We start from the raw sequence: 26,169 nt of genomic DNA, 5'->3' as shown, positions 1-26,169 counted from the left end.
TTAGCAGCTGTGAGTTTGGATGAGCTGGGACAGGAATGTCTTTCATGCAGTGCAAATAGGGAAGGGCTTTGAAGTGTATGAAACTGATCTCTATCCGCTTCTATTCAAGGAAACACCGTGCAGGGCTTTCTAAACACAGCCAGGGTGGAGAATCTTTCCCAAGGTGATCTGATTTCCAGGGCTGGATGGCCTGGAGTGCCGCTTTTGGGTCCCATTCCATCTGCCTGGCATGTCACGGCTTTTGTTCACAGCTGTCGCCTGGCTTCTGACCTGAAGCTGGCTGTGGGTGCCCGGGGCCAGAGTGATGGCTGAGATGAGAGAGGAGAAAAATGATGCGTCTCGAGGAGTCACAGAAAGCCAACCCACTCCCAGAGAATTCAGCCTTTGGGACTACAAACTGGAGTTCTCACGAGCATCCTCACCCATCTCTTGAGAGCCCTCCCTGGCCCCACTGCCCCTCTTCCTCCTTCCTTGCATGGCTTTTAACCACCAGTTAACAGCCTATGTGTTTACATGACTTACATGTGTAGGGCCGTCCCCCGTCTCCAGCACAGAAGCTCCATGAAGGCATGGGTTTTTGTCTGTCTGTCCACAGCTATTACTTCAGTAATTAAAACACTCTCTGAAGCTTAGAAGATACATGTTAAGTCTTTGTTAAATGCTGAGATCTATTCCTCTATTTAATATTTTGTTCATCCGGTTAAGAAAACTGTCATTGAATACCTGTTAAATGTCTGGAATTAGTTCCCCAAGGTTTGGGACTGGGGTCTGGGAGGAGATTTGAAAAGGAAAGATAAGTTTCTACTGAGGACTGTGGAAAAGGGTAAAATGCCGCTCGCTGACTTCTGTACCAGGGCACAGTTCATCAGGCACTCTCAGGTTCATTGTTTATTTGTGCTTCAAATCAGCCTTTTGAGGTCAGAGTCCTTATCACAATTTTTCAGAGGGAGAAATGGAGGTTTACAGAAATCAAGTAACTCATCCAAAACCATACAGCTCCCAAGTAGTAAAGCCTAGGCCTTCACAAAATACACACACATCGCTTTCAGCTGCTGGCTGCTGCCCCCACTCAAATGTCTCTCCAGGGAGGCAAATCTCATCCAACAACAATGGCCTGATGGAAGTCCCTTAGAGAACAGAATATCATGGGAGTTATCACAAGCTATTTTTTTTTTTTTAAATCTGCCTTGGTTTGAGATTTTTACTATTATAAGCTCTAAAAAGCAGCCTAAATTCATCATGACTCTTACTCACGGGGTTAGTGAGCCTGCGTGGAAAAGAGACACTCAAGTTTGGAACCAGATTTCCCAAACAACTAAGGTTTTGGAACCTCCCAGAACACCCTCAGCAGGATTTCCCCTAGATTAGTGATCTTATTTCCAGGGAATTCCGGGTTTGCACTGTAAGTGAACCACCAAACCTGTTTCCTATCTAGTTTAGGCTTAGAGACTCGTAGTGATGTGCTACCTATTCCCAGGCCCCCAGGAATTTAGCCCCCAAGTCCCCAAGTCAAAAACTGGGAACACTTTGAAATTCGCGTGATTGAGCAACTGAGGACTCCAATAAAGCTCCAGCCATCAGGACACACCCAGTGTGTGCGTTCGTCATGCTGAGATCTCTGGAGGAAGCTTAAATTCTGGCTCTGAGAAAGTGCCTGTTTATCTTTGCATCATATGGGGTCACTGGAGGTCCATGTGGGATCATATGGTGCTGGCCTGTCTAGTACAGGGCAGGGGAGAGAGTGAGTTGGTTTCACTATAAATATATTTTTAGCTGTTAAAAAATTTTCTTCCAATTGAATCTCATATCTTATTCATATTAGTTTATTTTCTTCAACTACTCAGCTTATGAAAATAACTTTATAACTTTTTAAAATTAATTTCCTTTTCTAGGGCCTCAGACAAACTCCACAGCTAGGATAGAAAGGATCTTGCTATTTGCTCATACTCTTATACATGTGAAACATTCTCCTGTTTAGACTTCACAGTAAGGAGACAGCAGCTTATTCTAAATATCATGTTCCTGCATCCCAGCCTGGGGACCCAAAGCCCTGCTGATGGGGAGGCCCAGAAAGTGACAGCAGGAAGCAGAATGCTTCTGGAGTGGCAGAAATAATTTTCTGTTATTTATCTACTGTCTATTTTGGGGGTTTCTTTTTTTTAGAGACAAGTTCTAACTCTGTCACCCAGACTAGAGTATAGTGGTCTCATCATAGCTCTTCAAACTTCTTGGCTCAAGCAATCCTCCTGCCTCAGCCTTCTGAGTAGCAAGGATTATAGGAATGTACCACCATGCCCAGCTAATTTTTGTATATTTCGTAGAGATGAGGACTTGCTCTTGTTCAGGCTGGTCTGAAAATCCTGGCATTGAGCAATCCTCCTGCCTGGGCCTCCTAAATACTAAGATTACAGGTATGAGCCACTGTACCTGGCCCTGGTTTTATGATATTTTGTTCTAGAAACTTAAATGAACTAAGAACTTCAGATTAAGAACACAATTATTATACTACCACATACCCTGCTGAATGGTGAAAAGAAAGCAGACAAGTAGTACTAAGTTTTGATAAGGATATGGAACAAATAAAACTCTCATACACCTATGATGAGCGTGTAAATTAGTATGACCAGTGACAAAGTTGAATATATTAGTCTATCTACTCCAGGACCCAGAAATTTCACTCAGCAGAAATGTGCATATATGTGTTCACCAAATCACATGCAAAAATATACATAGGAGTACCATTTATTATAGCCCTAACTAGAACTACTCAGGTGTCTATGAATGGTAGACTGCATAAAGGAATTATGGTGTTAAGTACATAATGGAATCCTATACCACAATGAAAATGAAGGAATTCCAGCTGTGTGAAACACCATAAGGAATCTCACTTCCAAACATGATGTGAATGAAGGCACAAAACAGTATATACTTTATCACTGAATTTCTGTAAGGTGCAAAATGCAATAGACGTTATCAGTTAAAAAGAATCATAGTTACCCTTATTGGGGCCAGTGACTAAGAGAGGATGTAAGGGGGCCTCCAGGATTCTGTTAATGTCTGGTTCGTGGTCTGGGTACTGATTACACAAATGTGTTCTCTTTGTGAAAATCCAGTGAACTGAATTCCATGATCTGTACACTGCTGTGTTTGTGTATTTTCATAAAATTATAAGAGATAAGAACCAATGGCACATACAAAAGAGTGAGATTGAGATTGGACTCTAACCTTATACTATATACAAAATTACCTTGAAATGAACCAAAGACCTAAATATAAGAGTTAACTCTTATAAAACTCTTAGAAGAAAACATGGATACAAATATTCATGATCTTGAATTTGGCAATAATTTCTTAAACGTAACATGAAAAAAACAAGCAGCCAAAGACAAAAAAAAGACAAGTTATGGGCGGCACCTGTGGCTCAAGGAGTAGGGTGCTGGCCCCATAGACCGGAGGTGGTGGGTTCAAACCCAGCCCCGGCCAAAAAACTGAAAAAATAAATAGACAAGTTTGGCTTCATTGAAATTGAAAACTTCTGTGCTTCAAAGGGCATTATGAAGAAAGTGAGAAGACAGTCCACATAATGGGAAAAAATATTTGCAGATCACATTCCTGATAAGAATCTAATATATAGAATATACAAAGAACAGTTATAAGAATAACTCAATTTAAAAAAGAACAAAGGATTAAATACAGATTTCTTCAAAGAAGATATACAAATGTTCAGTTAGCACATGAAATAATGCTCAATATCATTAGTCATTAGGGAAAAATGAATCAACACTACAACTAGATACCACTTCATGTACACTGGAACAGCCAAGATTTAAAAAGACAGATAACTCTTTACCGCATCCCCTGTGAGAATGAAGACTATTCTCAGCGATCAAGCTGTCGACATTCCAGAAAATGTCAATATCACTCTGAAGGGACACAAAGTAATTGTGTAGGGTCCCAGAGGAAACCTGTGGAGGGACTCCAACCACAACAGTGTGGACCTCACTCTCCTTGGAAGGAAACAGAAGAGGCTCCAGGTTCACAAATGGTGGGCAGATAGAAAAGGAACTGGTTACTGTTCACACTATTCACAGGCACATATAAAACACGATCAAGATCGTTACATTGGGCTTCCCTCACATGATGAGGTCTGTGTATGCTTCCCCGTCACCGTTGTTATGCAGGAGAATGGGTCTCTTGTTGAAATAAGAAATTTCTTGGGTGAAAAATACATCTGCCGGGTTCAGATGAGGGCAGGCATTGCTTATTCGTATCTCAAGCCCAGAAAGATGAGTTAATTGAAGGAAATGATATTGACCTTGTTTCAAATTCAGCTGCTTTGATTCAGCAAGCCACAACAGTTCAAAACAAGGATATCAGAAAATTGTTGGATGGTATTTATGTCTCTGAAAAAGGAACAGTTCAGCAGGCTGATGAATAAGATCTAAGAGTTGTCCAGCCGCAGCAAGACACCCAATGATTCCTAAGACCTCTTGTAATTTTATGGATGCAATAAAAGATTCATTCATTTTGGGGGGGGGAGGAAGACAGATAATACAACAAGTGTTGATGAGGAGAAATTGGAACTCTCGTATATTGCTGGTCGGAATATAAAATGGTTCAGCTGGTTTGGGAAACAGTTACAGCTCTTCAAAATGTGAAAGCGTTACCATGTGCCCCAGCAATTCTACACCTAGGCATATATACTAAAGAGCAATGAAAACATGTCCATACAAATAATTGCCCATAAATTTCATTGCATCATTATTCATAGTAACCAAAAATGTGGAAATGCTCATCAACTGATGAATGGAAAACAGAATGTGGTCTGTCTATACAATGGGACATTATTCAGCCGTGAACGGAAGGAAGTGCTGATCCACTCGACAATATGGATGAATTCTCTTCAAAACACGTGATGTGCAAGAGTCTAGTCCTAAAAGGCCATGCTTTGTGCGATTCTATTTAGATGAAACGTCCAAAAGAGGCAAATTGCTACAAACAGAAAGTAGATGAGTGGTTGCTGGGGGACAGGAGGAGAAGGGCATAGAGAGTGACGATTAAAAAATATATTTGTTGGTTTGTTTTCCTGGGGAGGGAAGTGATGAAAATATTCTGGAATTAGATAATGGTAATGTGGAACAACTTTGTGAATATATTATAACCATTGAGTTTTACACTTTAAAAGGTTGGATTTTATGGTATGTGAATTATATCTCAGTAAAAGAATCTATCCAATTCATAATTGTTAAGTCATGGAAGAAGCCCAAATGCCCATCAACCCATGAATGGGTCAATAAATTGTGGTATATGTACACCATGGAATGTTATGCAGCCTTAAAGAAAGATGGAGACTTTACCTCCTTCATGTTTACCTGGATGGAGCTGGAACATATTCTTCTTAGATCTCAAGAATGGAAGAAAAAATATCCAATATACTCAGCCCCACTATGAAACGAATTTATAGCTTTCATATAAGCTATAACCCAATTGTAGCCCAAGAAGAAGGGAAAAGGGAGGGGAAGGGGCAGGATGGGTGGAGGGAAGGTAATTGGTGGGACCACACCTACCGTGCATCTTACAAGGGTACGTGTGAAACTTACTATATGTAGAATAATAAATGCCTCAACACAATAACTAAGAAAATGCCATGAAGGCTATGTTAACCAGTTTGATGAAAATATTTCAAATTGCATATAAAACCAGCACATTGTACCCCATGACTGCGTTAATGTACACAGCTATGATTCAATTAAAAAAAAAATCTACTGGAGGAAGACATAAAAAATAATTAGGTGCTACGAAAATAATTGGAAACCATCAACATATTGATTGCAAGAGCTGACTAGATTCTATTCTAAACATACCACACTGAAAAGTATGAAATTGTGAGCCAGGGAAGTGCTATCCTCTACCCCCATTTTTCTCTGTAGTACCTCTCACCTACCTTCTTCCTGAATGTCCATTTTTGCCTCATAGGCCAGGCTTTCTCAAGATGTCACCTTAGTTCAACTGTATCCAAAATCTCTCGTAGTGATTGTAAAAATTCTTTGGCACCACTCCAGGTCTACTGAAAGAAACTTTGTAGGCATAACTCTGGACTTAACAATGGCATTAGTTTTATACCATTGTTGAAAATGTTAAGAGTAGTAGCTTTTGCTTGTAGAATACAATGTACAGGCTTCACTAATTCATGTAATCCTCAGCATCATCTATGACTAGGTACTATTATCCCCATTTTATAGATGAGTAAACTGAGAGATTAAGAAACTTCCCCAAAGGCACATAAGCAGAAAGTATAGAGCCAGGAGTCAAATGCAGGTAGTCCAGCTTTAGATCGTGCCTTTCTCTGTAGAAACAGAGCCACAAAGTGACTAACAGTCTTCTCAAACTTAATATGGTTGAAGCAGAACTCTCATTTTCTCCTGGCACTTGCCCCTTCCCAGTGTACCCACCTTCCAAACAGCATCAACACACTGCTCAAGCCAAGCCCTAGGAGCCAACTCTGGCATTTCTCTTCTTTCTTTTGGTCCACGAGCCAGGCCTTCTAGGTACATGAAGCCCCTCTCCCACTTATGCCAGCCCCGCCCAGACCCGTTTCCCCCCGCCCTCCATTGTAGCAACCTCCCTGCCAGTCTCTCTGCTCCTCCCAGGCCTCCCTATTATCTTCTGACTTTCTAGAGCTGTAGGAAAAGGTGAAGAAATAAAAGACATGGTAGTTTATACTTCAGCAAACAGATTTAGAAAAATTCTTTTTTTTTTTTTTTTTTTTGAAACAAAGCCTCAAGCTGTCACCCTGGGTAGAGTGCTGTGGCATCACAGCCCACGGCAACCTCTAACTCCTGGACTCAAGCAATTCTCCTGCCTCCACCTCCCAAATAGCTGGGACTGCAGGCACCTGCCCGGCCATCTTTTGGTTGTAGCCATCATTGTTGTTTGGCGGGCCTGGGCTGGATTCAAACCTGCCAGCTCAGGAATATGTGGCTGGTTGAGCCATAGGCACTGAGCCATAGGCACTGAGCCTAGAAAAATTCTTAAGAAAAATGTATGATCGAACTCGGTGAAGAAAGTTGAGAATGATATAAAGATAACTTTCTTTTTTCTTTTTGTTTCTTTTTTTTTTTTGAGACAGAGTCCTGCTTTGTTGCCCTGTGTAGCGTGCTGTCATGTCACAGCTCACAGCAAACTCAAACTCTTGGGCTTAAGTAATTCTCTTGCCTCAGCCTTCCAAGTAGCTGAGACTACAGGCACCCACCACAACCCCCAGCTATTTTTGGTCGCAGTTGTCATTGTTGTTTTAGCTGGCCCAGGCCGGGTTCAAACCCGCCAACCTCAGTGTGAGTGGCTGGCACCATAACCACTGTGCTATGGGTGCTGAACCACAGATAACTTTCAAATAATTTTGGAATGATTCTATCTGGAAAAGGTCAAGGGAAAAGTTGCTATGTGAGATATATAGTATACAAAAGATGGGTTTTGATAGATCATTGTGTAATTTTTCTTTTCTTTTTTTCCTAGATAGAGTCTCACTCTGTTGCCCTGGCTAGAGTGGCTTCAGCCTACCCCACAGAACTTCAAACCCCTGGACTGAAGCGCTCCTCCTGCTTCAGCCCCCTGTGTAGCTGGGACTATAGGCATATGCCACTACACCAGTGAATTTTTCTACTTTTAGTAGAGATGGGGTTTCACTCTTGCTCAGGCTGGTCTTCAACTCCTGACCTCGAGTGATCCTCCTTCCTTGGCCTCCCAGAGTGCTAGGATTCCCACCCGGCCCACTTATAATTTCTTTATCCATCAATAGACTGTAAGTTTGTTATGGGTAGGAACTTTAGTTCTGGGTAGTATCTAAGAAGAGTGTCTGGCAAGTAGTATTTAATAACTAATTGTTGCATTAACTAATGCAGATGAACTTAGAAGTGGGTGAAAACATAAGCAACGCTTTGAGGTCTTTCTGCCAGTTGGTGTTGAGCCCCAGCTTGCCCGTCAGCTTTCTAGCTGTCTATACGACCCGTGGAGGTAGCTTCACTTATGTGGCCCAGTGCCCACCTATAACATCCAATCAAACCGTCTCTGCAGGAAAAACATAAAACTCGTCCTGACGCTGTGACCTGGGAAGAATTTCTCTCACGATTCCTTCCAAAGATATCATGATATTGTGAGCAAGGTTCTCAGTTCAGAGTGCTAGAGAACTGTGGGAACACGGGTTGGAGTGTATCTTCTCACACCCCCAGTGCAGCTGATGCCTTACCACGGAGCATAGCCAGGTGAAAGCTGGGCCGGAACAAGGGAGTCCAGAGGTGCATCTTTCTATCAGTCTGATCCAGGAACAGACACGCTTCCTGGCTCTCCAGCCTGTAACTTCCAAGGGAGCTATCATTAACCACTAAATGGTTAGTGGCGAGTTCACGCTCACATATGCTAAGAAATTGACAGGTAGTCCATGGGAATGGGGCTGTCTTAGAGGTTGTACCAACACAGCGTTAGAGGTGCTATTATGGGTCATGCAAATGCTCTTCTTGGAGTAATGCAGTGCACAACCTATTCAACCGTGCAAGGCATCCCTGTTCATGAGGCTGGATGAGTGTAGAGACCTCAGCTTTAACCAGTAGGCAAAGCAGAAGCCTTATCAAATATGATGTATAAAAATCCAGTCCTAAAAGAAGACATATTGTATCTCATGGACTACAGAAATGGGCTAAGTGAGCAGCAGTGGGCAGGGCTGAAGTACTGTAGAAGGAATTTGGAGCTGGATCTATTTATGACCACAAGAATACTACCCTGAAAATATTCAAAGCAGTTGAAACAAAATATGCACCCTCCTATGCTACTTCTCGCACTGACCAGCTCGCTTGAGCAGTGGTGGTTTTTCTTCAACGCACAGTCATGAAATCCACAGCAAGGTAGATGACCACATTATGTTGCTATTTGGGATAGTAAACCATAAGCTGCTAAATCAGAAGCAGTTACTCAAACTAATGACTGCAGTAAGTTTTTCCACTAGGAAATCTGATTCTATAAAATTTACAGTTATACAAACATTCACTCCACCGGGGATCACAGCCAGCTCTTTTGTGATCTGGGCATGGCAGGAAGATCAATACTTCCTTGACCTTGTGGTCAGTCAAGGACTTCCATGAGCATTAATTTTCACACACCCAAAAGAGATACGCATTTTTCTTTTACATTTATTGGAAGATATGAAGAAATCGCATGGTAATTAAGCTGAAAAATATGTCATGTGGCCATGACTAAGCAAACACCTCAGCTTTTGTGACCACGGCTGCCTGATGTCCCAGCAACACATTCATTCAGAGTCAGACCTGCCTAGAGAGCCTACTCCATGCCAATTCCCATGCTGGTGACATCTCAGGGGTGGGATGTGGACATGAAGATGACCTTTGACCTTGAAAGCTCCCAAGCCAGTGGAGGAGTCATGACCTCACCTGAGAAGTCACCTAGTTTTGCAGGGGGGGACATGGTGAATGCCCACTTAGGGACACACCATGTGTGATCTCTCCGGATGAGAGGGGTCCAGGTGTCCCAGGGAGATGGGCCCTAAGCTGGTTTTAAAGATTAGAATGTGGAAAAAATTGTGGTACATGCATGCCATGGAATACCATTCAGCCATAAAAAAGATGGTGACTTCACATCTTTTGTAATATCCTGGATGTAGGTGAAATCCCTTCTCCTTAATAAAGTATCACAAAAATGGAAAAGCAAGTATCCAATGTACTCAATACTAACATGAAGCCAGCAGACAATCCAATGCATGCCCAGATAGGAGAAAAACTCATTTAATTCAAGTTGGGGAGAGGGGTAACAAGGGAAGGGGAGGGGTTGGGTGCTCTCCCTGAATGGGTAAGGGGCGGTTGGCACATCTTTTGTGTGTGGGACAGAACCACAAGAGGAAGTCTATCTAACAAAATCAAATATTTTGACCTGATTGCTTGTACCCTCACATTAACCTGAAATAAATTTACTTAATAAAAAAAAAAAATGTGAGGGCAGAACCTGTGGCTCAAGGAGTGGCGCCGGCCCCATATACCCAGGGTGGTGAGTTCAAGCCCCGTCCCAGCCAAAACTCCAAAAAAAAAGTGAAAAATGAGTCTCCGAGAAGGTAGCGGTTCACCTTCCTCTGACTGTTAATAAGAGAGAAATTAAACTCGTGGGGCTCTGTGGTGCACACACGCCTGTAGTCCCAGCCTCTAGGGAGGCTGATGTAGGAGGTTCACAGGAGCCCAGGCCAGCCTTGCGGAGACACCAAGGCCTCCTCTCTATGGAACACATTTGGGCCATGGTGTTTTTGGGTCTCCTTGTCGCAGCAGCTCAGCCGGTTACTTAACTGATACATCTCTGGAGCAGTTCTTGGGTTTCCCTCGTCCTCACACAGACATACATCCCAGTATGACGCAGACGGCCAGAAGGAAGGAAGGGAGCCGAGGGCAGGAGCCTCCCTGTGATGAGCCAAGCCTTCATCCTCATCACTTTACACACATCAACTCTACCTCCCACTGACACTGGCAGACAGGAGCCATTACTCACCTCTGGAGATAAAGGAGTAGAGGTGAAAAGATTTCCCAAGGTCACACACGGTTAGTGAGCAATCAAGACCTACAACCCAGATAGGTCTGATGCAGCGAGCCAGCCCTGCTACTCACAGAATCAACTGTAGACAGGGAAGGCCTGAAGGACCACACCAGTGTCCTCAGGGCTCCCTCTCCACTCCACGAGGGTAAGAGAAGAATCTCCTATGTTCTCTTGCATCTGAGCTGGAGCAGTTGACTGGGGGTTAGTTGGAAGAGCAGCAGTCTTTTAGAACTGGAGAGAAATTTGGAATTTTTCTTGTTTAGCCTCCTTGTTTGACAGATGAGGGAACTGAGGCCTAGACAAGTGATTTGCACAAAATTAAATGATGCCTATGTAGTTCACAGCTCTCTTCACACAGCGTGCTGTGACTCTCTCATCCATGGCATTGATGGATGAAAGGACCATTAGGGTATGTGCTTTCCTGCAGACATCTCTGGATCTCTCTGGGCTCAGGAAGGGAGGTGCTCTGTGTTGGCAGGGAGGCTGGGGTCAGAAGCATCCTTGGTCACTGTGTCCAGAGTTGACCCTGATCTAATTCGGAGGCAGGGAAACCCTGCCTTTGCAGGTTCTGCTTTCTGGGAACTCTACCCCGGGCCCCAATCCCCCCATCCCTTGTTCTCCCCTCCCCCTCCACTCTGCTTCTAGGAAAGGGCTAGCCAGGTGACAGCTTGGCAGGACTTTGAGTCATATTATGGGGTACCCCATAGGACATCCTTGAGGCTGTCCCTCCAGTCATCGATGAAAACCTTTGTTCTTACCGAAGAGACTTCAGGCCCACCCAGCAAATGGGTTTCTAGGGGACGTGGGGGTAGGGAAGGGGGGTGTCACTGGTGAAGGTAGGAGGGATGAGGGTCACTGGGAAAATCTGATGTGCCCAACAGGGAGGCAGTGGCTTCAGCCAGCCTTGTACACCGAGGAGGGTACACGAGCTGGTCTTCCTGCAGGAGCCCCATACTGCCTCTCAGTACAGATATTTTGGTGATGAAATCAGGAGTGTTCGTATCTGTTGAGGCAGCTCGCTGCATTCCCGCAAGCCTCCTGACTTGAGCAGGCTGAGTCAGGGATGGGCCCCTTTGTTAGATAAACTCAGAGCGTTACAGGTTTCTCAAGACTTTATAAACTGATCCTGCGTGGGAGTATTTCCCTTTCCTTAAATGGATCATTAGAAAAGATTGGATGCAAATCAAGAATTCAATTTCTAACCAAACACATTTCCACCCACACAGATAATTCGGCTCATTTTAGTACAGCAGCTTCTAATAAATAAAAGATTTTCCTCATCTGAGAGACTGGCTTCTCTTTGGAATAAGGCGAGAATCTAGAGGGGTCCTTTACAGGTCCCTGTCCGAGCTGCTATAATCCATCATGTCACAGTTAACTAGCACTGTGGACAGACACATCCAGGCCTTCGGATTTGTGAACTGACCTGCTGCTCACACCATCCTGGGATGGAGACTGTGGTGAGTGAGTGCCACGCTCGGCAAGGAAGCCTGGGCACAGTGTCTATAGGACCCAGCTCTGATCACACAGATGTGACATCACCTGTCTGTCTGTATGACCTTGGACAAGAGACTTGCCCTCCCTGAGCCACAGAATCTTCTAGATCTAGAAAACAGGGGCACTAACACCCTCCTCCCAGAGCTGTTGTGAGGACCACACAGGATACCTGTATAAGGCTCCCGTGCACAGTAATCACTCTGCTGTCTGTTAGTAATTTTATATAAGGGACTTCCCTAAACATCCGTTCTCCTTTTACTTTCTCTTTTCACATGAAGTTATTTTTCTGCTCATGTAGAAAACTATGATTATAGAAATTTTGGAAAACACAGAATATCATTAAAAAGAAAATAAAAATTGCCCTTGTTCCCAACACTCATAGAAAAATCACTGCCAACATTTCAGTCTACCTTTTTAATATTATAATATACACTTATATATAGTCACACCCATATAATTTTGTGGTTGAAAATGTATATATGCATTTTTTTAACCTATTTTGAGCATTTTCCCATATCATTAAAAATTCTTAAAAACATCATTGTCAACAGTTTCAAAATTATAATAGATTTTTGTCTGTTTTAACATCATTGTGCACGCATGTTTGAGTTTCTGAGTCTGTCATGGTTTTCTGTTTATCTACAATTTTCAGAGGAATTAACTAATCAAAGCTCATGAACTTTTCATTTTTCTTTCCACATGAACTTTTTTCAAGAATATTTACATTTACTCAAATGAAGAAAGCTTAAAGGACACAGAACCAAAAATATTGGAAATCTGTATACAAAATCTGTATGTATAATCTGTATATAATAAATATTGGAAATCTGTATAAATCAGCCAACTCCATGGACTTTTCCAGTTAAATGTCCATACAAATACATATTAATCTTTTTCTGTCACAAGGAGATAATGAAACCACAGTTATAAAAATAGTAAAGGGCCACAAGGTGGGAGCTGTGGCAGGGAAGCGTGTGTGTATATATATATAACCTGGCACAGTTTCCTGGCTTGTTTTCCTATAATTACTTATTGCTCAGGAGTCTCTCTTCCTTGCTCCCATAGATCCCATCACCCTTGTGAAACCTGATACTAGTTTTTGAGATATCTCAAAACCTAGGCCCGGCATTCCACCCAGACAAGTGGCCCATACCAAGGAGCTGACTCAACTGGTGCTGTGACCCCCCCCTACTCAGGAACTGACTCAGCAAAGATGATTTGGGCCCCCCTGGGGTTCCTCCCTGAACTCAGGCCGTTAGCAGACCCTTGCCCAGAGCTTTGCTTTGTCCATCAAACTACCTTTAAAAACCCTTTCTCCTCAATTCTCGGAGCTGTAGATTTGAAAAGTTCCTCTTGTCTCCTCGCCTGGTACCTGTGATATTGAACTCTCCCTCTGCTGTAACCCCTGCTGTCTCAATGTATCGGTTTCCTCTTGAGCAGCCAGTAATAAGCCTGATAAGGCTGTAACAGTAACATACACACATGTGATATGATCATTCTGGCAAAAAAAAAAAAATCAGAGATACTAAAAAATATTCTCAAGTTTTAAAAATGGAGTGGAATAAGGTTCAACAACAGCATTCTTCATGAATACAACCCCCCCATTCAATTTCATGATTTTATCATGCCAGAAATATGGTTGGCTTTAAATTTTATTTTTATTTTTATTTTTGTAAAGACAGAGTCTCACTTTATCGCCCTTGGTAGAGTGCTGTGGCATCACACTACTCACAGCAACCTCCAACTCCTGGGCTCAGGCGATTCTCTTGCCTTAGCCTCCCGAGTAGCTGGGACTACAGGTGCCCACCACAACGCCCAGTTATTTTTTTTGTTGTTGTTACAGTTTGACTGGGGCTGGGTTTGTTGGCTTTAAATTTTTAAAAACAGATATTGGTATCATAACACATTGGCTTATTTTGTTTTATGTTTTCTATCTTTAGTTTTTTTATTTTTTCAAATTAATATGAGGGTACAATTGTTAGGTTATATTGTTCTCACTTCCAGGGTAAAATTCCACTTGTAGAAGAGCCCCTCACCCAGGAACACATTAGCTTATCAATAATTAAGGCATTTTGCATGCACAATAATTCAGTGTGGACAATTTTAATATTGATTATTTGCCATAATATTTCAACCTTTCCAAGTCTTTTCAGCATAAGGAAATAGCTACTAAAAGTGCCATAAGACCTCTTTAAGAGTTGTCTTATGGCACACAGTCTTTAAAAAATTAATATGGACTGGTCTTTGTGGTTCCTAGTAATAAGTCCTGTCTGACTTTTTCACACAGTATTAGTTATATTCTTAAGGAATATGCAGGATTGCATTAAGACCCAGTAGTTCTTAATCAATGACACCAAATAATCATGTAAATCCCAAATGCAGCAAAGTCAAGTGAAAGAGACAGGATACATCCCAATATGACTCCTTGGTATTGAGTATTTTGAATCAAAGTCCCTTGAGATCCATAGGCTTTGGAAGGGGTTTTCCCTCTATATAAGCAAAACCAGATAGATCCATCAAAAAGCAATTCCCTTATCCTTCTCCTTCCTCTTATCTCACTATATTGCAGGGAAGAAGATTAAGATTGAAATAAGACCTGGCCCAAATCATTTAAAATACTTGTCTCTCAGGCTAATTTAATTGCAAAGAGCTTCATTTACAAGTAAATCTGTTTCCCTCATCTGATCATCTTCCCTAGTGACCACTTGTTGCCCCCAGACAGAATTACCTAATCTCCACCTTTTTAAGATGAAGGTATATAAATTTCTAGAAAAAGTCTCAACCCTTATATTCCAGATCCCCTGCTCCTCCCAGCAGTCACTTGTTTAATATTAGAATTCTCAAGGACTATCAGCCAGTGAGGAAAGGGAAGAGAGGCCGCTGCTGAGAATCAAAACACAGCTGCAGTTCCTTATACCAGGCCCACTTTAGTGGCTGCCCCGGGTGGCAAACCTGACACTCTGGCTGACTTGCCTCTGGGGGTGAGAGAAAGTTTGTCTTCTGGGCGTCCCCAGGATCCCTAGCTTTGTCCCTGAGATCAGACAGAACACCCAGCTCTGTTGCAAGGGTCTGTCAACATCCTCATAGTTGGATCCGAGAGTGCTGGCATATTCACCCTGTTTAATCACCGCCCCACCCTTCTGAGGACAAAAGCAGATTTCAGCCATTTGAGGAAAGAGAAATAGCAGTGACCTTTCTGTAGAACCGATAACTCGCTCCTTATAAGGAGTTGACAAACAAAAGCTCTCCACTCACCGCTCAGGAATGTGCATCTCATGTGCTCTTCCTCGAATTACCTGGCCGTCAGGCTCTACACCTGAGGGCAGCGTTTCCTGTGGGCTCTGGGGTGGCAGAACGAGGGTGGTGTCCCTTCCCACCGGCCCAGATGGTATTAATTGTAGGAGGTAATCCTAACCATAAACTTTTTGAATCAGTGTGCAGCTGGATTGAACAGGACTAAAGGGCTGTTAGAAAAGTATTGTCTGTTATTTGAAAAATAAACTTCCCATCAGTCATAAATACTTCACAATGAGTTATCAATTAACCCCCAGTGAAAGGAGGGTCAAATTTTACAGAGTTTGGAGCCAAGGTCCCTCCAAGAGCTAACATAGTAACAGAACGGCAGAGGTTTTCACTGTTCTCCCCATGGCACTTCACTTATGATCTGTTACTTCCCATATGAACCCAGGAATTGTGCCCATTTGGAGAGCACAGAGAGGTTGTGTCACTTGCCTGAGTTCACACATCGACTAAGAGGGAAAGGGAGATTTGATCCCAAATGTTCTGTCTTCCTGACTCCAAACTAGCAGAGTTATTTCAGCTGAAACTGGAAACACCCTAATACCCACAGGTGACCAGAGTCCCTTTGGGGCTGTCCATGGGGAAGAATGAGTTTGGCCACATCTACTTATCTTATTCCTGTAAGGATTCATCAAACTTTCAAGTAACAAAAGAATGTTGTATTTCTCCTAAAATGTTTTTCTTCCAATCTTGTGTTGCTCAGAAAAACACCAAATTCCAGAAGCTTCTCTACACTCAGCACTGCAGGAGCCCCACCAGCAGGACTGTCTGAGGTCTGGGGATGAAATGCTACATGGCTGAGCTTGCCTTCCTACAGCTGGCCTGCCATCCTGGTCCCTGGCTGACTTCACCAGCCACCCAGACTCTGGGCCTCTGTCCACACCCCACCCCATATTCAGTGTGCTCACACAGATGAAATTCTGGCCCTACTTCTCCCATTCTTCATTCAACAAATATCTGTGTCCCCCTTGTACACATAAGACCCAGGCCTATGCTCATGGGAGATAAGGCAGCGATAACATCCTGCACAAGCTGACAGAAATGTGGAGTAAATACTTCATTAGTTACTCAATTAATTGCTTAATTACAGTTATATGAGTTCTGTAGAAATTGCCAGGTTGCTAAGAAAGTATATAACTAAGGAGGGGATGGGAGGGTGCTGACTTGAAAGGTCAGCCTTGCTAATAAAATAGTTAGCAGAAAAAGATAAACTATAAAATAGAAAGTAAGGGAGATAAACTCATAACACATGATTGTCCCTTTGAAGAGAAAACTCACATCACACCACGACTTCCCTTTTTTTATTTTTTTTAAATGAATCACCTGTGATCTAACTCAGTGTCTCTAAGCATCCATTTTCATAATCTTGAAGAGCTCTAAGCAGACAGCAGTGCTGCAAACCCACCACTTTAGTTCCTGATAGAAAACTTTTCAAGTACTCCAATAAGCCAGCCTCATAGAGAAAAGAAAAAAAAGGTACAGGGAACAGATGCAGCAGTTTCATAGCCAGCCATTTTTGCTATTAGTTGACACCAATTACAGTTTTTATTTCTCTTTGTCCCCCAAATAAAACGCCCAAATTCCCCACCCGTGAGGCTGACACTTCTTTCTTTTGTGTCATGCCCTTCCCAACTACTAGAAGTAAAATAAACATTTTTTTCTTCAAAACTAATCTTCGTGTGAAAATTCTTTTCAACCTGAAATGTGGGTTCTACCCTAACATGCCTAGGACTGAGGGATGAGGAAAAGCCTCCCCCAGGAAGAAGACAGGATGGCTGAAGTGCACAGAAAGGGGTCAATGGTACAAACCAGGCCAGAGAGGTCATCAAGGCCCCATCTTGAGGGTCTGTACAGGTCTGGAGTTTGTCTTAGGAACAATGAGACCCCATTGAAGGATTTGTGTTGAGAATGAGACACACATATACATCACAGAAGAGAAAAATGATGCAAATGCTAAAAAATTATAATTGTGCTAAGAATTAACCTTCTTTTGTTACTCCTTGGGTCCTTCTGAAATCGCAAGTTTGTAGTAACTTGAAGATTAACACTTAGAGGAGTCACAGTAGGTATTCTTGACCATGTACTGACAACACAGTAAGTATTCTGGGATTCAAGCACGGGCAGTCCTCTCCAAGTCGGATTACTTACCTTCTCTGACCAGCAACCTGAATCAGAAACCCTCTCTGGCATAGACATGCCTCAGTGAGTAGGCTGGCCAGCCCCATGCAAAGAGGTGGAGTTGGAGGGGCAGGTGGAGCCAGTTGTAGGGAGAAAGGGAAGGTAAAGAAAAGGGTGTGAACTCCCTATAGCTACCCCTTTTGTCAGGGTCATCCATGTGGGTTCCTCTCCTCAGTCTTGGGAAGGCACTGAGAAACCCCAGACAGGATTCTCTGAGTCTTCCAAGACATGTCACTCCTGAAGACTGAGGCCTTTGGTCCTTGAGCCCTTTTCCACATGCACTTTCAAGGGAGATACGCCATTCCTAGCTGAGGCTGCAGGAGGAATGTCTATGGGGGGTGGATTCTAAGAGCTAGTGTGGACCTAGAGTGAGGAGGAAAAGGAGGAAGGGAGTGTGGTGGGAGAGCCTCAAGGACTTTTTGATCAGTTCAATGGTGGGAAGGCAGCAAGACAGAAAATAACTCACAACTGGCCATGTCCCACCCAGAGACTGCCCTGCCTCTGAAAGCTCACCTCGCCCAGAAGGGAAGAAGATTTAAATACTCACATCTTCCATACATTGCTTAATTAAGGGATTGCTAACATTTCTTTGAAGTGGAATTCTGAAAGTAATATTTAGAGACCACATTCTTAAACTGGTGGGAATGTATCTTCAAAAGTTCAATAAAATGTAATTTTAAAAATACTTTCCTCTGTGATTAAATTTAATGTCCGTGATTGAATGTATGCCAACGCGCAGCATTTGCTGCAACACCTATTCTGCCAAAATGCTCTCTCCAGTATTTCTTACGTTATCACACATCTGCACACTTTTCCACCGAGCTCGTCCTCTCAGAAGGGCTCCTGGGAAGTGCTCTTTTTACACACAGTGCATCAGCAGTGTGTAGTGCTATAGTGTGTTGAGAAGAATGTGAGGAAAAAAAGAGATAATAGCTGATATGGGGGGGGGGTAAAGTGAGATTTCTAAACCAAATGATCAAATATTGCCAGTTCTGTTTCCCAACTCTAGAGGTGGCCAATAGATTGAGAATATTTTGTAAATATCTTGTAAACTTTTATATTGAGTATTTTGTTACTAAAGATCTATCCGCTATCATTTCTCATTTTCCCTATGTATGGAGACTTTAGGGATGACTTTTGGAACACCTGTATAGCTGTCACCTCCATGAGAGTGGAGCAGTGGATACAAGACAAAGTACCACATGGAAGGTGGCTCCAGATATTAGGGCGTCCCCATTTACCTAATGGGCATTTAAGAAAAGATTGTGTTGCCTTTTATATTTGTTATAAAAATGTATTAGGATGTAAATGAGACAGACAAATGACTATGCATAATAGTTTGTTATGCTTAAATTATTTCGACATACTTAAAATCATATATATTAATTTATAAATATTGATATGTTAATAGTTTAAGTTACATATTTAAAAATTATATCATGTTTACAATATGGAAATATTTTTTTTACCCACTCCACAATGCAGTAATTTTCTTTTTTTTTTAAAGGCAAGTGTGAAACAAAGTTTATCGAGGAAGAGAAAGGTAGGCTTACAGAGTCAGAAAGCTTACAAGGCAGGATACATTCGCCATAGACAGTAAACAGGCCTCCCCTGTAGGCAAAGAGGCCTGTGGCACTTTAATCAGACTCTTCCAATGCGCTTTTGACACCAGTGTCTTGATCTTTGCTAGAGCCAGCCTTCAAGCCTGTTTTCTTGACATAGCACTTTCATAGCCATCTAAGTGGCTTGACATGCATCACTTTCTAAATCTAAGTCTGATGTCGTCAATGCAAATTTTACCCCAAGCCACAATAATCTTCTCCCTGTCTGTGATCACCTAAGTTTGTCACCTTTATTTAAAGTATGGTATGTAGTAATATTGATCCCTAACATGGTCTTTATATGGCTTGTTGGCTGTGATCTCCAACACTTAACAATTGCAGGGACACATCCTCTGGAATAATTGCCAAATGTGTGTAGATTTCTTTGCTTCTTTCTTTCCGATATGGCCAGAAGTCTTTCATAAAATCCCACTTTAGATGGTTTAAGATGAACCTGTGTTCATCAAAGAGATGCTTGTTGAAAAGAAAGCGATTGAAAAGAATGCCCTGGAGGGTATTCTAGAAAGACTCTAATACAAGATCACTCCAAGGGATAATTTTGAGGGGAAAAGGCATGATAATGTATGATAATTATAATGAAGGGTAGAGGAAATCAACAGCTCGAAATAAAAAGTGTTCAGAGATGAGAGAAGTTATAGACTAGCTTTATGACTAATTGCAGAGTTGTTAATTTTCTTAGCTTCCTTACCTAGAAAATGAGGCTGATCAGTAACACCTCAAAATGCTGCTAAAAGACGTAAATAAATTATACATTTATAATGGTTATAAATTCTAGCACAGCACCTTGCTTACAGGTGTGACTAGGGTGACAGCTGTCATTCCCCGAGTTCTTCCAGCTCTACTCCCATATGTCACTCTGTAGGACATGTGAAAGGACGAGTAGCATGGGCAGCACAAGACAGGAACGAAATGGCTTTGCCCTTTGTTCATCTGAGATACATTTTTTCCCAAAGGTGCCTTACAAAGAACTAAAGGAAAACTAAGATCTAAAGACACAAACACGGTGTGTACAGGGCCCTTCCCCACCTCTTTGCTCCTTTCTGCATTCTTCCGTCCTGGAGACATTTTTCTCTCCCAGTCTCAGCTTAGCTGCCCTGCACATGCAGCCATTGTGCGACAGTTATTTCTATTATTGAGACAATAATAGAAAGCCACTAGGATTTGGAGGAGGATGAGTTGAGTTCTAATCATCCTGTGCCTCTCACAGACTTTAAGACTTTGAACATGTCCCCATACTTCTCCAAGTCTTGCTTTTTTCACCCATATAATGGAGATAAATCTCTTGGACAAATTTTGAAGATTCTTTCTGAAGATTAAATGGGATCACATATTGAAGGAATTCAATACAGAGGTGTCTGGCTGGTAAACAACCAAGCTCCCTCTATTCTCTTGTATATTTCTTAGGGAGGGCATCGAATGGACAGAAGATGGACAGATGGTTCGTTTCCCTTTTTCTAAGGTGGCTTAGTGAGGATTACGTTTTTGTTTGATCCTTATCTCTATAAAATACCTCTGTTAGGGTGGCTACCAGGTCTAGGGCTGGCTTCTTTGATTAGTAGCGGATCTGGAAAGAGCATCTACCACCGTGGCCCAGAGTCATTCCTCATTCTTTGGAGAAGATACATCAAGAACATGGTTCCTCCCACTGGCATAGGAAACACTTCCCCAGGTAGGGGAAGAATAAAGACCCTTGTGTTCAACTTTTGCCTGTTGAATGGGCTTCACAGATTTCACAGGGGTTGAAGAAGTCCTCACTCTCCACAGCACCCATCCTCATTTGTAATCTGCCTTCATTCAGGGTTGACGCAGTGAGAAAAAATTATTTTAACTTCCTCTCAGAGGGGACTATTCATGTTAAGGACCTTGATAACATCTGGGGTTAGAAGGTGAGACCCTGAACTTAGCTGAAGACAAGGTTATTGAAAGATAATTAAACTTCTCTGAATTCAAATTCAATGGGAGCTTGGGGTCAAGAGAGGGCAAAAAAGATTAGTTAGGGAGAGGGGAAGGTGGAAAAAGCAGAAAGATGGCGAGCCCCGTGGTTGAGAACCAGGATACTAAGAACCAGGAAGTCTGCTTCAGAATCTGAAGTCATTTGCTCTGCTCTGATTTAATCCCCCGGCGGCTTCTTACTCCTTTAAGGTCTATTTCACAAGTGTTCACACAGTTTAGGGGGAGAGGTTTTTCAGTGAAAAATCATCGGAAAAGGCCAAGTTCCACATGTAGATCACTGAATGCTAAAATGCCACCTGCAGATTAGAGGGCTGAGTCAGAAACTGAATCAATTCTTTGGAAACAGGAACACAGGCTGACCACAAACAAGCTCCTGAGGATTTTCAGATATCCCAGGGATGATGCAAATTGTCCCCAGGCCTTTGAAGTGGTATTTGGATCCATCTTGATGCATCTTCCAGGACGAGGTAGGACTCTGGGTGCCATGTATGTGGCATAGCCTACACAAACTCAGCTGGTCTGTCCCAGCATCCTTGAAGATCTGCCTTGCCATGAGACTGTCTGTCCATAAAGCTGTAAGGCTTTCAGCTGTGTGAGTATGGAAATAGCCATCACCTTCCTCCACAGCCTGTCTCTCTCCCAGCTCAGAGTCTCAGGACCAACAGGAGGACCTGCCATTCTCCTTTCTGTTTTTCTGGGTCTCCAATCTTCTTCAGGCTTTGTGTCACCATCGGAAATGGAGGTAGCTCACCCGAGGTGGTGGATCTTACTGCTGCCTGCAAGGGGTATTAAGACCCTTCCCTTAATTGCAGAACCCCCAGTGGGGCTCCAGGGCATGGCTATCCTTCTCTGGTGAGATTTACTCACCTCCACCAGACCCCACCCCAGGACTGGAGGGAGCCTCTGCCTACTGATTACAGCATCCTCTCCCAGCCCACTCTACTCCCATGGTCTAAGGACCAGCTGGCCAAAAGAAGCCTGTAGGACTTCTGTAAGGTGTTTACCACTCTCCCCTGCAGGACCAGTAGGGCAGCTGTGTCCCTCTAACAGCTATTTCCCCCGTGTTTGTTTTCTCAGATGCTGCACACTAACTTTGGAATTCAAAAGGAGTTTGCTTAGGGAAGTTTGGTTTCCCATAACGCTGGCTGTCCCCTGATTCTGGTGGGATCCTATGGCCCAAACCTGACTCAGGAGCAGTGGCCTGTGGGGTGCATTGTTTTTCAGGATGTCTGAGGCACCCCTGCTGTGTGGAAAAAAAGAAACTCACATCTCCCAACATACTGGCTGCAAGAGAGAGGCTAAGATTGGACAGAGCCTGCTCTTTTAACTCTGAAGAAGCTCATGCAAAAGGGGAGCTTGCTGGATGGGGATAAACCACCAGCCGACCCTCTTCCCCTTCACTTCCAGGTCTCTGTCCATCATCGTTGCAACCTCCACACAACTCCCAGAGCTCTCCTCTTGATACTTGTTTCCAGATGACAAACTCACTCTTGCTAAAGTGTTAGTGACTTACTGCTTTTCTTTCCCATAAGAAAGAAGTTCCTCAATAAAAGCAACAATAAAGTCAAAGCCCTAGTCACTAAAATTGTCCAAGCACATGATACTCACTGGACCTCTCATATAGACTAGTCTGTTTATTTATGGTGTTACTCTGATGTATTCTTTTATTATTATATCAAATAGATTGGAAAGGAACTCAAGATCAAGTTTTTTTTTTTTCCCATTGACTCCAGTGTGTCTCCTCAGAACAAGGGCTTGGGGTACAAATAGGCTAACTGAGCTCATCAACCCCAAAATCTACAGCCCAAGTCTCACTGCAGGATGTATAATTTAGAAGTGGGCTGCCTTGCCCCTGGCATGGTCTATTTGCCCCTTTGGAGTGACCAAGAGGCCCCAACCATGACATATTGCTGTCACCCTCCAGCAGGACCCTACCTACATCTTCAAGTAGCTGCAGCACAGGCAGGTGGAAGGACCTCCCCTGAAGAGTTTTCAGGATGTTGATCCACATCATTTTGCCATGAGCATAAAAGAAAGGGAAGAAAAGCTTGTATTTGCCCTTCTTTAGTCAGAATCATTCTAAGCTTTTTGATAAACTCTACAAGCCAGCTCTAATCCTTTTGTCTGATTGTAACCTAAGATCACAGGTAAACTCTGTGAACTTTCTGCATGAAAAACTTTTATATATTTTTTCTGTACATAAAATTCTCTCTCTCATGCTTTAAATCCTTTTTGCCACTCAAATGATAATGGGGAATTGCTTCACGTCCAATCAGCCTATTTAACAGGAAAGCAGATTAAGCCTTTATGTACCTTGGACTGTGAACAAACCTGCCCATCACAGGTGTGTCCCAGGCCTTGGCAATCATTCATGTTCCTTTTCTCTTCAGATGGAAGGAAGCTGTGCTCTTGGCAGGGAGAAACTAGTCGGCATGAAATTGGAGAAGGGCATTTAGACTCCCAGCCAAACATGGCGTTGTTACCAGAAGCCCAAGACTTGTCCTCCTCGAGGCAACATGGAGAAGAAGATCAAGCTGCTGAGATGGAAAGAGAAGTTTAATACTTTGCCACTAAAGAAGGAAAATGGCAAACTCTCATCCCTAAGTACCAAATTTTCCCAAACAGAAGCAGAAACCCAACTTTTAAAAGGGAGGGCCTGCTGTGGTTCAACTACTCCTAATGATTCTGATCATCCCATCTCTGCCATGACAGACAAAGCCATGACCTCTGCCCACCTGGGAGGCCCACCCAGGCCTCAGCTGTCCATGCTCCAGACTCCATCGTCACCTCAGGAGTTCAGCTGAACCATTCCCTGTATCACAAAGAACAAATGACATTTTCCTGTTCCTCCCGAATACAGCCAAGGCAGGGATGTAGGCCTCAGTTTCCAAGGAGTGGGGGAGGTTTTAAAGACACGGAAAACATTTCTGCTATTTTCACAGGTCATCCTTTTGTTACAGTGTCCCCCAGCACTGTGGCTTAGCAGGCAGAGTGCAGGCTGATTTCAGCCAGTTGGGCCCCCCAATGGTACTACTGGGGTGACCTTGGCCCCCTGGCCACTTAGCTCTGTAGTGAGGATCTCTGACCATTCTGTAGTTGGTTAAAGGTGTCTCAGCCTTTGGATGCCTGCTACAGATTTGCCCACCACTGACCTGACACCAGCAAGCATGTCAGCACTGGAGCAACGAGTGTGTCTGGAGCTGGCAGGCTGGCCAGGGTCCATATTGCCCCTGCTAGGTTAGAGGCATTTGTTATCAATGCACGGACAGCAAATAGGCACTGTGCACTATAGATTTCTCCAAAATCTGCCAATAAAACATGATGCAAAATGTAACTGATAGAAACTCAAAGTGAGGAGCATTCTTGAGAGGCCACCTGGGCCACCTGCCCAGGCTTTAGGCAAAACCATCCCTGAACTATGCCAGAAACATGCGCTCCTGGCAACCGATAGAAAGGAGGTTTCCTTAGGAAAAGATGCTGGGTGGACTCCAAGGGCTTCCTGAATACTTTGATTGTCATTTTGTAATAATACTGTGTGATGAAAGGAAAACTCTCCTAAAGTCTGAAAATACCCCATCCCTACTACTATTATCTTCCTCCTCCCCTTCCTCCTCTGATTGTTTTCTGAGACCACTCTGAGATAAATGAGCTAGAAGGTTTCTGAGGATAACACCTGTGAGAGAATAAAGGCAGCAGGGCTGGACTGCAGGACAAGGGTCAGTCCTGCACCACAATGGCCTCAGTTTAGCAACCTCAGCAGAAAGTACTTTTTTGCCCCAGTATCAAAACACTAGTCTCAGGAGAGGCCTGTGATTGGTGCAGATAGGATCACATGCCCACTCTTTGGTCCAATTACTGTGGCTAAAGGACGAGTGATAATGATTGGCTAGGACCAGGTAATGTGGCCACCAATGTCAGGGTAGAGGAAAAGCTTGCTGCAGGCATCCTCAAACTACAGCCCTCCGGCCACATGTAGCCCACCGAGGACATTTATCCAGCCTACCGGGTGTTTTTGCCGCTGCTGCCTGTCCTGCTTAGCAGCCGACTTGTCCTGGGGCCTGCAGTCTGGCCCTCCAACAGTCTGAGGGACAGTGAACTGGCCCCCTGTTTAAAAAGTTTGAGGGCCCCTAGTGCTGGATAAAGACAACAGCTACCACACACTTCTAAAGCTTCCTCTCAAAATTGCTGAAAAAATTAGAGAAAATATGCAAAAGTACCCAATAGAGAGCCTCATAGGAGACACTTAACAAATGGTCATTGTTTCCGCTATTGGTATCTTAAGAACAAATGCAATTGACCTTACTTTCTGAAGTTGAAGCAAATAGGTACTGATAAAATATCATCGGCTCAAACCTCAGCCCTAAATTTGAACTGAGCCTGAACTCTCCTGAAGAATGGAGAATGTTTAGCAAACATTTTCCTCCAGCGTGTCTAATCTTCATTCATCCTTGTACTTCCTGAGCCAAATAGGCCTGGATCGCCAGAACCATCATAAGGATGCTTATCTCCCTGACAGCGTCAGTGGTCCAAAAGTATTTCCCAAGAAAGAACGTCCCCGGCGTTTTTCTGACCTTTTCATAGAGCCAGAGCATTTGGATGAAATAGAAAAAATTCCTATGTCTGAACTTAATATCAGCCTACCGTAATGTCTTGTTCTTAAGACTGGATTGTGTTATGTCCTTCCCCTCCTCAAAACTACTGTGAACTTTTCCAGAACCTCCCAAAGAATTAAGGACAGAGAGTTCTGGGCCCTCGGTGACAAGCCCACCACCCCTACTCCCTACTCCAGTGCCATGCTATGGTCAGTTGGATGTCCCAGAGCTCCCTATACTCCAAGGTCACTTCCTTCTGCATCCTTAACATGCTCACTGTTCCCTCTGCGAGAACATGTTCTTCCAATACCCTCATAACCCACCTCTCAAAATCCCACCCATTTTCAAGGCCTATCCTAAACTTTTCCTACCCCTTCAGCCAATTACGGTCTTGACTATCTCTAATCTCCTTAGGGAATATGTATTGTGCCTCCTGCTAGTTA

General features: G+C 43.2%; 1 pseudogene; it reads left to right on the top strand.

The window, feature by feature from the left end:
* Nucleotides 1–3,848: 3,848 nt before the first annotated feature.
* On the top strand, nt 3,849–4,462 carry LOC100944262 (annotated as a pseudogene).
* The last annotated feature ends 21,707 nt before the right edge of the window (nt 4,463–26,169 follow it).

Source organism: Otolemur garnettii, unplaced genomic scaffold, assembly GCF_000181295.1.
Source record: "Otolemur garnettii isolate 467f Iridium unplaced genomic scaffold, OtoGar3 scaffold00010, whole genome shotgun sequence".
NCBI lineage: Eukaryota > Metazoa > Chordata > Mammalia > Primates > Galagidae > Otolemur > Otolemur garnettii.
Note: the sequence above shows the minus strand (reverse complement) of the source record. Positions and strands in the feature narration are given on the sequence as shown.